The sequence below is a fragment of the Phyllobates terribilis genome, unplaced genomic scaffold (genome assembly GCF_046119375.1).
Source record: "Phyllobates terribilis strain yellow unplaced genomic scaffold, ASM4611937v1 Scaffold_2__4_contigs__length_985480577, whole genome shotgun sequence".
Lineage (NCBI taxonomy): Eukaryota > Metazoa > Chordata > Amphibia > Anura > Dendrobatidae > Phyllobates > Phyllobates terribilis.
This window is the reverse complement of record NW_027362762.1, coordinates 691,234,173-691,248,657: the sequence shown is the minus strand read 5'-3', so window position 1 is coordinate 691,248,657 and position 14,485 is coordinate 691,234,173. Positions and strand designations below refer to the sequence as shown.

General features: G+C 42.3%; 1 protein-coding gene across 18 annotated transcripts in view; it reads left to right on the top strand.

Annotated features, from left to right (window-relative positions):
* The first annotated feature begins 1,406 nt into the window (after window positions 1–1,406).
* NFASC (neurofascin) overlaps window positions 1,407–14,485 on the top strand; it is a 165,695-nt gene continuing 152,616 nt past the window's right edge. For 9 of the 18 annotated variants that reach the window (XM_073666996.1, XM_073667024.1, XM_073667018.1 and 6 more), the window contains exon 1: window positions 1,407–1,757. The gene's annotated coding sequence lies outside the window, so the exon portion shown is untranslated. The remainder of the gene's footprint in view (window positions 1,758–14,485) is intronic. The other 9 variants (XM_073667029.1, XM_073667027.1, XM_073667028.1 and 6 more) reach the window with 2 other exon arrangements.

The following is a 14,485-nucleotide window of genomic DNA, read 5'->3' as shown; positions in this document are numbered from 1 at the left end:
ACTGATAGTGTGAACGTGGCCTTAGTGTATGCTCACACAATGTCTTTCAGAAGGAACCGCTCTGAAACCCGCATGAAAAAGTGCTCAGAAAAAGCTTGTAGGTTCAGGTTGTTGAGCATCTTTCAAACAGAAAAAAATGACCGGCACATCCAAAACAAGAAATAGGTGTGTACAGGTGCTTACTAGAAGCAGCTACCTCCATATACAACTAACCAACAAAGTAGCACACTGCAACACTAAGTATGCCAACATGAAATATATGAAATATGAATAGCATTACTGCTGTAGAAAACAGAAATAAATGAGAAATCTTAGCGCATAAATTGGCCAATTCATGTGTACCTTGCAGCCACGATAAGGCGTTTCTTGTTATACCAGGACCCTATCAATGTGAACTCCTCTCTACGAGACAAAAGTCTGCTTGTGTGTTTTTATGTATAAGCTTTGACTGCGCACTCCGCCTCTAGGACACAGGCGGTTTTAATTGCAGTAGGATCTTGCTTTCCCATACACAAGCAGACTTTGGTCTCTTAGAGAGGCTGGGTCCTGGTATAATGAGAGACGCCTTACTGTGGCTACCAGGTACACATGAATTGGCCAATTTATGCGCTAAGATTTCTCATTTATTTCTATTTTCTAGATCAGTAATGCTGTTCAAATTTCATATATTTCATGTTCACATACTTAGCGTTGCAGAGAGCATCTTTCAATCGCCTCAGGTTTCCAAAGCCACCAGGTGGTTACAAGAAGTGACCTGAGCATTCTTCTGGTGTTTCCTGCTCTGAAGATGCTCTATACTTTACAAGTCAATGGAAAGGCTTAGAAGACGCCCACACATCTTTTTGAGCGTTTTTTCTTCAAAAACTGTTAGCAGTTTCTTTATTGTTTAAAGGAATAAAAAAAATTGGAAAACATCTGTACAAAAGACACACAAAACTTTCGGAAAAAAAAATGATGGCGGTCATAAATGTTGAAAAAGTGCTCAGGAAACGACCAAGAAGTGCTAAAAAAAGACGCTTCGGGTTTAGAAATGGAAGGAAAACAGGAGTGATTCCTGAAGAGGCCTTTACTTGAAAAATGGATGTTTTTGACCGTTTATAAAAGACGTTGTGTGCACGTGGCCTTATAGAGCCTGAAACTAAACCCGTGGTGAACGTGGCCATCGTAAATATGGGATTTGTGCGGAGCCCATCCAGTCTGGGAGCATAGTGCTGGAGAACTGAGCTTCAGCTGAAGACCACCTGATGGTAACGTGCCCTCCTTCCAGGGTGAGGACGGGCTCCATTCACCATATGGCCTTGTGTTGTGTAGGTTCCTCCATGTATTGTTCTGCTGTCACCATTCACATCCCCTCCACACGCTGCGCGCTCACAGATGTAGTGAGGCGGGGACGCGGCTTCTGAGTAGGCGGGGGCGCGCTCAGCTCTGCTCCCGGGGACGCGCACGTAGGTTTCTGCCCTAATGCGGTGCACGGAGAGAGAGACAGCTCCCTGACAGCCTGTCACACAGCGCTGACCGCCCAGCCGCTCGTCCAGTGCCAGCCTCCAGCCTGGCAGAGAAGCATCACCCTAGTGCAGGAGGCATCATCTGCAGCAGCCTGTACTCCATGCCGCCCGTGTGCAGCTAGCCCCCACAGTGCAGAGCGGCGCATCTACAGCGGAGCAGCCTCCACATTCCTGCAGCATCCCAGCATCTACCCGGGAAGGTGAAGAACTGCGCAGTCACCGACATCTGCACAGCAGGACCGGAGATGACAGGTCAGCACTGCGGCGCCAGGTGCAGGGAGGAGGCGGCGGCCAGGTCTCCCTGTGTCCTGCATCCATCCTCTGGTGTGCAGCCGGAGATCTCCAGCATGGCTCCTGCCTCATTGTCCCTGTGTGCCTCCCTCTGTCACTCTGTGCTTTGTGTGTTCTTCACTGCAAACTCCTCTCCCCTGTCCTGTCCTGCTCTGCTGGAGATCACAGCCATGGTCCATTCTCCAGGGACTCTGTATGTGCTGCTCATCACCTCTGGCATTTAATCGGTTAATCTGGGATCACTTTAAGGCGAAGGTTAGCTGTAAGGATAGACTAGAGGTGAACCCCAACTTCACCCAACCATGGCCATCATGGAGAAGAAGGGGTTATTACACCCTAAATCTCTGCTTCCATTGCAGGAGAGAAGGAGAACATGACCCTCTCCTTATTCTTTCATGTGTTATAGGGGTCGTCCAATATAATGGGAAATCAGGCTTTTACTCCAGGCCGTTCCAGCACTGCATTCCTGACGCTCCCCACTTGTCTTCTGTTACACTGGCTGCAGATGTCACAGCCCAATATACTCCCCATCCCTCACCTGTGACCGCTGCAGCCAGTCAGATGCCATATGCTTAGATGAGTGATTGGCTGCAGATGTCTCTTGGGGTATATAGGACGTGACATCAACAACCAAGGTAAACAAGGCCGGCGGGGAGCATCGGGGTATTCGCGTGGAGTTACAAAGGTGTGACTATATATATGAAATAATTTATGTATGGGGCTGATTTGTAATTATATTGGAAAACCTAATTAGTGTTGTGGGGATCCTGCCCTTGTTCACACCCCTATAAGAAGTAAGGGTGATGCTCCGTCCACTGTCTTGGTGATGCTGCGCTCATTATATTGTGATGTAACAATATTTTAGGGATCGTTTTATGGGATTTTTGGGGGTCTCTTTGTTATATTATGTAAATGATTGACCCTCTCAGGCTCACGGCTCTGAGGAATATTGGTAAGATGTTGGTTATAATGTGTGTATATTGAGAATGAAGCTTTGAGAGTTTTTCTTCTGTTTTTAGATGTTGCTTTCGCCTTTGCTTACCTGCTTGATGTAGACCTCGTGCACGTGACTGTGTGTATTTCTCCATGAAATTAAGCAAGGACCCATATTGCGGCCCAGATAGTCCTGTGTGATGAGATGTCATGGACCAATTTTTGCCCTAGAAGCACATTAAACAGTGCTGCCAGGGGATATCTCATTGATATGTATCACATCTAGTGGACCATGTTGCCACCTCTATGTATATTTATGAGGGGGCATGCATGACCCGATTGAAATGGATTAAGACTGGAGATGAGCAAACCAAATTTTCCCTTATCACTTGTTTTATAAGCTGATCTGTGGCATGCAATGGCAAAATCAGTTCAATTATTTTTCTCATAAATGCGCCAAAAACAAATTTCAGGCCTATAGAATCAGTTTTCATCCATGAATGCCAATGGCAAACTAATCCAAAACTGAATATAAATGTGCTCCTCTCTCATCTGCATCATATTCAGGATACTTGTGATACATATCCACGATATGGTCATGCCTATGAGGACTTGGGTTGTACATCGCAGATTCAGATGAGCTTCAGGTATTGCCTTTAAAGTCCAGTAATACCTATAGATCAGCCTTTGCTGGGAAGTGCCATTTTATCAACATTTCTGGAATATCAGGTGGCGGACTAATGTACATTGACTGGATTCCAAGACTTTTTTGCTCACATCTATGATTCATTTCCATGGTAATCAGAGGGATAATCTGGCATGTAGGTTTTTTTTTTTTCTCAAAAAGTTCAGTATAGGTTAAAAAAATGTTAAGCGCAATACTAACCTCACTGATACCCATTGCCTTCTTTCTTTCCTGGTCCTCTGCCAATCTGTACTTCCTGCCACACCAGTGGCATCCCGAGCCTTTTGTAAACAATTTTTACCTTTTAACCCATTTAACATAAGGGAATGATAATCTACTATATGGCTAGCAGGACTGCAGCCAGGCAAATACTGTATTTTAGATGGATTATCATAAAATATTCAGTTTACTGGCATTGGCTAAGGAGAATGAAAAGGATTTAAATCTGCAGATTAAGCGAATTAGAGTCATTTTTTGGACATTGGTGTCATCTTTGTTTATCGACGAGCAAATACTGGGGTGCCGTATGGAACTGTAGGGTAATGATATGTTAACTCCAAAGGCAGATTACGTAGAAGCAGGATAGACATTAGTGTTTGTTTCATTCCAATACTGGATTATCCATATTTTAATCTCAGCTAATCTTTATTATTTATACAGTATGTATATAAATTGGCACCAAATGTGCACAGATCCTGTTTAGAGAGAACATACAGATTAACCAATAAAGTAATTAATATGGAGATGTTTGTGCTGAGTCTTCTTATAATGGGATGGAATACTGCTATGATAGGCCTCCACTTTATGATTGGTGATAGTCCAAGCTTTGGGACCCTGCAATAAATAAATAAAGGGTTAAAATAAAGGGTCCATAGAGTTAAGAGTAGCAGCACAACTCCATTGAAGTGAATGGGTCCATCTGCATTTCTCTGCTCTGCTTGATAGCTGGGAGCGCTGCTGTGTTGGGAAAACTTCGAATTGTCCTCAGCCAGGGGCGTAACGATCACAGTCTCAGAGGTCCGAACTGCGATCAGACCAGTCCTGGTGAGGGGTCCAGTGACACCAGCGTCCTTGGATGCACATTCAGCTGCAGTGTATTGCGACTCAGAGACCTGCTGGGTCTGTGCGCTGTAATACACGCTGCTGGCCAATCAAAGGCCAGCATCTGACATTGGCATGCACGTGACTGGGGGCGCATGGCCGTGACGTAATGCGCTCCCGTAGATTTCACGCTGATGTCAGCTGCCAGCTTCAGAAAAGGGTGGTGGGTGAGCGGCGGGAAGGTGAGTAGAATCACTTATTTTTTTTCTTTGCAGTAAAGAACATTGGCAGAATTGGGTACATACATACCAGGATGTGGGACATATATACCAGGATAAGGGACATATATGCCAGGATGGGGGATATATATACCACAATGAGGAATATATATACCAGGATGGGGGATATATATATACAAGGATGGGGCCCAGGATAAGGGGACTTATATACCAGGATGGTGCCCAGGATAAGGACATGTATACCAGGATGGAGATCATATACAGTACAGACCAAAAGTTTGGACACACCTTCTCATTTAAAGATTTTTCTGTATTTTCATGACTATGAAAATTGTACATTCACACTGAAGGCATCAAAACTATGAATTAACACATGTGGAATTATATACTTAACAAAAAAGTGTGAAACAACTGAAAATATGTCTTGTATTCTAGGTTCTTCAAAGTAGCCACCTTTTGCTTTGATGACTGCTTTGCACACTCTTGGCATTCTCTTGATGAGCTTCAAGAGGTAGTCACCGGAAATGGTTTTCACTTCACAGGTGTGCCCTGTCAGGTTTAATAAGTGGGGTTTCTTGCTTTATAAATGGGGTTGGGACCATCAGTTGTGTTGTGCAGAAGTCAGGTGGATACACAGCTGATAGTCCTACTGAATAGACTGTTAGAATTTGTATTATGGCAAGAAAAAAGCAGCTAAGTAAAGAAAAGCGAGTGGCCATCATTACTTTAAGAAATTAAGGTCAGTCAGTGCGAATATTGGGAAAACTTTGAAAGTGTCCCCAAGTGCAGTTGCTAAACCCATCAAGCACTACAAAGAAACTGGCTCACATGAGGACCGCCCCAGGAAAGGAAGACCAAGAGTCACCTCTGCTTCTGAGGATAAGTTTATCCAAGTCACCAGCCTCAGAAATCGCAGGTTAACAGCAGCTCAGATTAGAGACCAGGTCAATGCCACACAGAGTTTTAGCAGCAGACACATCTCTTAAACAACTGTTAAGAGGAGACTTTGTGCAGCAGGCCTTCATGGTAAAATAGCTGCTAGGAAACCACTGCTATGGACAGGCAACAAGCAGAAGAGACTTGTTTGGGCTAAAGAACACAAGGAATTGACATTAGACCAGTGGAAATCTGTGCTTTGGTCTGATGAGTCCAAATTTCAGATCTTTGGTTCCAACCACCGTGTCTTTGTGCGACGCAGAAGAGGTGAACGGATGGACTCTACATGCCTGGTTCCCACTGTGAAGCATGGAGGAGGAGGTGTGATGGTGTGGGGGTGCTTTGCTGGTGACACTGTTGGGGATTTATTCAAAATTGAAGGCATACTGAACCAGCATGGCTACCACAGCATCTTGCAGCGGCATGCTATTCCATCCTGTTTGCGTTTAGTTGGACCATCATTTATTTTTCAACAGGACAATGACCCCTAACACACCTCCAGGCTGTGTAAGGGCTATTTGACTAAGAACGAGAGTGATGGGGTGCTACGCCAGATGACCTGGCCTCCACAGTCACCAGACCTGAACCCAATGAAGATGGTTTGGGGTGAGCTGGACCGCAGAGTGAAGGCAAAAGGGCCAACAAGTGCTAAGCATCTCTGGGAACTCCTTCAAGATTGTTGGAAGACCATTTCCGGTGACTACCTCTTGAAGCTCATCAAGAGAATGCCAAGAGTGTGCAAAGCAGTCATCAAAGCAAAAGGTGGCCACTTTGAAGAACCTAGAATACAAGACATATTTTCAGTTGTTTCACTCTTTTTTGTTAATTATATAATTCCACATGTGTTAATTCATAGTTTTGATGCCTTCAGTGTGAATGTACAATTTTCTTAGTCATGAAAATACAGAAAAATCTTTAAATGAGAAGGTGTGTCCAAACTTTTGGTCTGTACTGTATATATATATATATATATATATATATATATATATATATATATATATGCCAGGGTGAGGGACATATATACTAGGATTGGGGACATATATAGTAGGGGACATTACATAATGGGGGAAGGAAGGCATCTTGTATGTCCGTATAGCAAGCAGTTAGAATGCTACAAGGGCCCATACACCTGACCAACATGTAGGGGGAGGGTGGGCGCCAGGTCCAAATTCTGCATCGGGGCCTATCGGACTATAGTTAAGCCACTGTCCTCAGCACTTAATTTTATGTATCTGTGGGAGTTCCTGAGTTTGAACCCCCCTCCCCTGAGGTCAGAAAGCGATGGTATGTTATAACTATATACCATCACTTTAGAAAAATTGACAATTCCTTCCCCAAAAAATAAACTGATCACAGAGTGACCCTCTACTGGTACCAGCAGTCAGCATCAGTCTATGGGGGAACATGGCAGCAAGTGTCATATTCCCCTGCAACGCCACCACAGGAAAATGAAGCATTTACCAGGAGTGGATCCTGGGAGGAAAAGTATAATGAAATTATTACACATCTTTCTAAAACCGAATTGTGTGACTCTGTCCATATAAAAATTGAATTTATCATGGTTGAACATATATATCATGTTGAGCGAACGTGTTCGGATAACATGTTATCTGAGCATGCTCAGTCTTGTCCAAGTATCTTGGTCGTGGTCTGCGAATATGTTTGCCTCCGTGCGGCTGCATGTTTTCCGGCGGTAAACAGATGCAACACATGCGGGGATTGACTAACAAACAGGCAATCCCTGCATGTGTTGGTCTGTCTATCGCCGGAAAACATGCAGCCGTGGGCAGACAAACATATTAGCCGAGCACGCCGAAGATACTCGGATAAAACGTTATCCAAGCATGTTCGCTCAACACTAATCTTGGAGCAAAAATACCACTGCTCTCTTACTTAAATGCATGTGTCTATGGCTAAAAAATCTTTTTTGAAATTGGTTTTCATTAACAATTTTGCATTGTTTGCCTTCCATAGCCTGTGTGTTGCACTGTCTATTTGTGGTTGCAGAATGGGTTAACTGATAATCCATCAGTGATCTCAGTTTAACAGACCAATGGGAGAGTTTCTAACTCTTATTTATCTTCTTTTGAGCTCCTCTCAACTGATTTATATGATGACTGACCACATCAAAGTTGAATGTGTAGGGAAACAAGGAGCCTGTAACTGCAAAACAGTGCAAAAGTTGTAATGAAACTGAATTGCAAAAATGATTTTTAGGCTCAAATACATGCTTGTAAGTTAAAAAAAAATTCCCCAGAGGTGGAGAGCCCCTTTAAGAAAATAAGCTACAGTAAAAGATGATGGTACTGATTACTATATGCCATTAACCTGAACAGGTGGCAATGCTTTTCCATATGAAAGGAGCCCTGTCTGTCAGTGCCTCTCCTGAGCACCATGGCCCTTGTCTCGGGAGAGCGATTCCTAACTAAAAATATTTATCTAAAGTTTTGTTGAAATGATCTTGCTGTAATGCGGTTGGGTGCTGGTCTCACCACCTCCCGATTTTGGAGTCCCTGTATGTGCTAAAGATAAGATTTTTAAGGGAAGCTCACTACTGAGATTCTTAAGAAAGTGGTCACAAGGCAACCTGGTTCCTGGCCAAAAAAACAAAACAGACTTGTGAAAGTGAAGAGCTATTATCCTTATGCATACTGTTCCCCCTCCAGCATGTGTTCCTATGCACATTCAGCTCCACCTCTACATCTGTCCTGTCGCCTTCTTTATCTCACCGTATCCTTGCTCTGAGCCTATTTAGTCTTCTTTCTATTAGTTCCCATATCCTTTTCAGTTCTTTCCAAATACCCCCTGCTGTTTCCCTTCTGTCACTCTCAGTTTTTCCTACAGCATCACATATTGATACCCTTCTGTCAAACAATTCTTTCAATATGGTGGCATGTACCTCCACTATGGCATTCAATCATTATGGTGATGAAGGTAGAGGGATGAACATCACTGCAGTAGTAAAAATAAACATTTCCACGTTTCCGATGAGATCTCATTTATATGTATAAATACATGTGTGGTCAATAGAAATGACTGGCACACGACTTATTCCTTCCAAAGACCATACTAAGGACCAGGAGGCACTCATCACAGGTCGAAAAAAGGCGATTCCGGCAGCTAAATAGGAAAGGGTTCTTTACAGTTAGAGCATGCCTCCGACCTCAAAATCTTATCCACCTTCTGTCCCACCATTAGTGGTTGCATGTTCTGACCCACCATCTGTACCATGTCAACTAACTCTTCCTTAGGAGTTTCCTGATTCCTTAGCAGAATCTATTTTAGAATTCTTGAAAATATCACAGGTTTACAACAAATACTCTCTGGCCAAGCGCTTCTGTGCTTTCTATGAGAGAGCGGCTGCCAGAATTATCTGGCAGTGGGTTATCTCCCTGCCAAACTAAAGGACAATCAATCTATCCTTCTGTCCTGCACCACAATCTGTGGGCGCAGTCAGGAGGCCCCTATATACATGAGATGGTTGGCCGATCCCACCGAGAACAGCGGGTTCAGAGGACATTGCGGATATGAAAATTGCTCATAATGTGCACGCAGAAGACCATGTGGTTCATAACAACTCTTTTAGAATTGCGGAAGGAAAACCTTAAAATCATCCCTAACACTAGCAGAAATTACATTTTTATAACATCCTATTTTCAACATTATTTGGAAATTCTAGGTCATTTGAGTTCAGAATCCTCATCTATTCGATTTGAGTGCAATGTGTCATTTCTCAAAGAATTGCTGCCAAAACCTCCTACATATTGCAGTTGGGGATCAAAGAAACGATGACCATTATTTAGTCAGGGGACCTTTCTAGCAAAAATCAATTGCCCAAAGCTGACAACACCCTTAAATTTTAAGTAACTTTAGATTTGTTTGTGTATGGAAAGAATAGCCACCCTGTCTGGGCCAATATTCATGGTGACATTTTCTTTTCAATCTTTATGTTTCTTTGTATTAGATTCACAAAGCAGAAAGATGCAAGCTGATTATTCCACATTCTTGCAGCACCATTTATACTTTATTACAGTGCAGTGGATCGTTAAGAAATGAATCGTATAGTTTGGCCTTCAAGTTCGATTACCCTTATGCTCTAAATATTTGTCTACAATGCAGAATATTCCTCTTGTATGGAGCCACAGCTTTATGATCATACACAGGTAGGGTTAAAATAATTTCACATTTACAGCATCAGCATTTACAGCACAAGGATTATTACTTAGTGATTAAAACGCGTTGGATTATAGACACGGCAATTGGTGGAATTTACCTGTTCAGATTTTTGTGTCAAATGAAATTGGCAATTTGGAAAGAGCCAAGACTATGGAAACTAGGAAATATTCAGGCCAATAGGTCTGCAGTTGACTTCTTTGCAGTCCTTGTGTTTTGGGACGCAGTCTGGTTGGACTTGTGCTACTTTAGATTATTAGAAATATTGCTGAATGGTCAGAAGGCAGAAACTATGAACTAACTTTATCTAGTCAGAGGGCAGATGTCCATCAATAGACAGCTGGAGCCTCATTGTCCAGTTCCATCATTTGGACCAGACAAAGGAGCTTCCGGCCACTGGTCAGCAGCTGCTCCGACTCCTTCATCTGAAGCACCAACCTGCTGCTTGTAACATCAGCTGTGACATCTGTGGATAAGGGGAATACGTAAGAGTCACTGGAGGGTCAGCACTATTATAAGCGTCAGGGACTTCAGAGAAAGGCTGGTGACATTTTAGATTTCAAAGTGTTTATTGAACCATTATACAATGAAAAGTAGAAAAGCAAATGAAATTAGGACATAAGACTTCAAGGCATAATAAACAATAGCAAGTTAGATAGCATCAATGAGTGCATACATAAAAGAAAAAATATATCAGATCAACATAATGGTAATAATATAACAGCAGAAAGAAAATAAATCCATGGCCCTGAAATGTGACTTTGTCAATTAGAAGATGAGGCTTTAACTTATAAGGTATGATAGGATGAAACCAACAATTCCATGACCCAAAAATCACTTACTTATTTGAGTACCACCTAGACCCTGCCCTTGTTCCATGAATCCAAGCATAGGAAGTTACCGGACAACAACAAAATGAAAAGAATGGGATCGAGAATAGAGTGAAAAGAACAAAAATGAAGAGGAGACAAGAAGAAAGGACTTGGTAGCATGAAGGGAAATTTAGAGAGCATTTACCTCCTATCCCCAACTCTATAAGGGAAGACACCTGTATGCCCTATCAGTTTGCTACAGAAATCAATCTCATTGGATCCATGGAAGCTAAATCTTCTCAAACAAGGTATCCTTATCTAAAAGGATACTAAAGAGCTTCTCGTTAACCATGATTCATGACCGTTTTAATCTTATTCAATTTATATTACTTTCTTATATAGCACCATTAAGTTTCTCAGCACTTTTCAGACATTATCACCACTGTCCCCATTTGGACTCAGTCTAAATTCCCTATCAGTATGTGTTTGGAGTGTGGAAGGAAACCGGAAAACCTTGAGGAAACCCAGGCAAACACGGGGAGGACATACAAGCTCCTTGCAGATGTTGTCCTTGGTGGGATTAGAACAGTCCTTGGTGGGATTAGAGCCCAGGACCCCAGCGCTGCAAGGCTACAGTGTAAACACTGTGAGCCACCTTGATGCCCTCAATAAATATTAATAAAAGGCATCTTTCAGGCCCCTGCATCAGTAATTGTGGCAGCCACTTACATCTAAGACATTAGTTTCTGGGTGAGTTTTGAGATATCAGGCAGAGATGTCTGTTCAGTAACGCCTCTCAAGGAGATTGGGTAAGGCTATGTGCACACAGTGCGTTTTTGGTGCATTTTTTAATGCGTTTTTTCCGCACAGAAATGGGCCAAAAACGCATTGCAAACCTTATCCCATGATTTCCTTTCTTATATTTTGCAAGATCTGTGCACATGATTTTTCCTGACTGAATTTCATGTGCAGAAAAAAAAGCAGCATGTCCATTCTTTGTGTGTTTTGGCCTACATTTTTCCAATACAATGCATGGCAAATCCGCAGGCAAAATCGCACAAAAAAACGCATGAAAATATATCAGAAACTCTGCTGCTAAGAGGTACAGAACCTTGCAGAAATGCTGTAGAAATTCTTCAAGCAATTCCTGATCACGGCACATAACCTAAGGCTACATTCACACATCCGTGTGAAAAATCAGACACAAACCCACTGAGTATGTCCTATTCTGGTTCTCAAAAGCAGATCAGAATGGGACCTTCTCCGAGTCTCACAGATCTCAAACTCAGGCAGCAAAAAATCAGGCAGCGCATTGACATTTCACATGGCAGACAGAGGATGACTGTCGGCTAGTGACATTTGAGGGTCATACGCAGATCTCAAATTTTTCCATGAAAGTATATAACGCACTATCAAGATCCTCCTGGTTTATTATGAAAATGCCAGAATTACAACAAAGTTTCTCATCAGCTGGAAAATGAGTAGGGTTTAGGAATATAACTGGGATTAGCCATCTGTAACCGCCAGGTTGTGTTTCCATATGTATGATAACTCAAAATGTCCAAGCAAAATGTATGCGCTTCATCGCATCACGACAGCTCAATAACATGTCAAAAGTGACTTATAGAAAAGTGGCCTTATTGTACATATCTCCAATCAGTATTTTGTTTCCTAAATTCCACTTGGTGACAAGGTCACCCATTGATTTGTGAGATCTTCCGCTGTTTGGTAACAATGTATTTCCACTTCACACAGGAAAAATATTTTCAGCAACATATGATATCATAACAGTAATCCTCCAGGCGACCTTGTGAGAGGGTTAATTAACCCCATCAATATATGTGTGCATTACCACTTCACAGATGTCCCATCCATATGCAGTGGTAGAAGGGGGTAGTGTTTTCTGTGTCTGGCAGATGCTGGATTATAAAGAATGAGGCAGTGACGGGAGGCGGGGGTGAGAGATGGGCTGCAGAAGGAGCAAGCACCGGCCTGGTACCCAGCACTTTCTGACACTGCATAAAGAATTCCTCCACTCATTGATTAATACCAAGCAGGCAAGTAGTGAGCCCTCCTTATTGTCTATACCATCACATGGCACCATAATCTTCACAGATTATATATGGGACGCTAATCATTTGTGCCATGTATTCTGTATTAGCTACAAAAGGAAACCGTCTTGTTAGGCTAAGTGCACACTTCGCGAATCCGCACCACAAGTCTGCAGCGATTTACAGTGCTGTACAAGTAAATGGGGTTTTAGTATTATGGATTTCCGCACGGCTGATGAAATGATGAAGGGTCCAGGAAAAACAGAACTGTATTAAATGCGGTTTTATCGACGCATTTCGAAGTTGAAACACTGCTTCAAGATAAAACCTGAAGAAGAAGTGTTTCAACTTCGAAACGCGTTGATCATAAAACCGGTGTATCCTGGACCCTTCATCATTTCATCAGCAGCGTGGAAATCCACGTTATTCTCCATAATACTCCTATCTGGTCTGGTGATCTGTGGATCTGCAGCAGCTGAGTATCTACGCTTAGAAAACTGTTGAGTGTACACAGCCATACCAGGTTAGCATAACCTTTATAAAATCCTATTGACATACCGGATAAGACCCTATTGCGCTTTATTTGCTACCTAGCGCCTGTACAAATAAATAGGGTTTTAAAAATCTCATTCACACGTTATAGAAAAAAACGTGTACGAAAATGAAAGCGTGGAGCAAGTTTAAAATCTGCAGCTCATGTTTGTGCGGATTTCACCCTATTAAATGCTTTGTTAATGAAAGCCGCAACCAAATCCACAATGAGATATGCAAGTAATACATGTAGATTGTGTCAATGGGGGTCAGTGCGGAATTACGACCAAATCGACACCCAAAATTTTCTACAACATGTGAACATGACCTTATTCTGTTAAGTGCAAGCTCACGCAAAGACAATATCAAATGGCACTATTTTGTATCAGTGTTTATAAGCCAAAACCAGGAGTGGAACTAATAAAGGGAAAAATAATATGAAGATTTGCACTTCAGCTTTTTTACCCACTCTTGGTTTTCCCTTAGGAATAGTTCTAAAAAATGTTGACCAAAATACTGCCTATGACATGTAACATACCCTATTATCGTGCCTCTGGCAGTGCATTGGAAATGTGTGAAAAATTGGCACGGTACACCGGTTTATGGGTGTATTTCTTAGGAATGAAGAGACTTTTTTGTGTTTTTTAGAATTAAAAATGAGCTTATGCCAAGGAGGGAAAAACATCACATACTGATAATCTGGATTTAATTCGTAGTGGTTGGAACAATTCAGAATGAGCCATTTTCCCAAAATTTGTGCTGAAAGTAAGTATGAGCTTTTGTAAAATAATTCCAGTGGATTAATAAGATATCAGCAGCTCTTCCTTTCTTATAAGATTGTGTGATTAAAGATGATAAGGGTAGTGCAGCTTTAAGGGTAGATTCCCTGATGTATACCTCCAGTATAAGATACTGTATGGAGGGGTATACATCACCCATAGGATACGGATGCCACATCATAAACCTTACATTTTGTAGTTGACTGTTCTTTTCCATACAACATAAAAAAAGGTATACCAATATATTCAGCCTGACAGAGGCTAAAGGCACAGTCTTTTTGATAAATGGGACCTATGGATATGTTAGACACATATACCAAACAAACTTAAAGGGGTTGTTCCCATTCAGACATTGACTGCCCAAGCTGCAGTTTAAAACATAATAAAGGACTCTACTCACCTCTCCTGGATCCACCGGTGAGTCTCCGGCGCTGCTCCCGGTGTCTGCCATTGGCTGTGGCGCTGACGTCAGCCAATCAGTGAGCTCAGCCGCTCCTTGCGTGTAGACG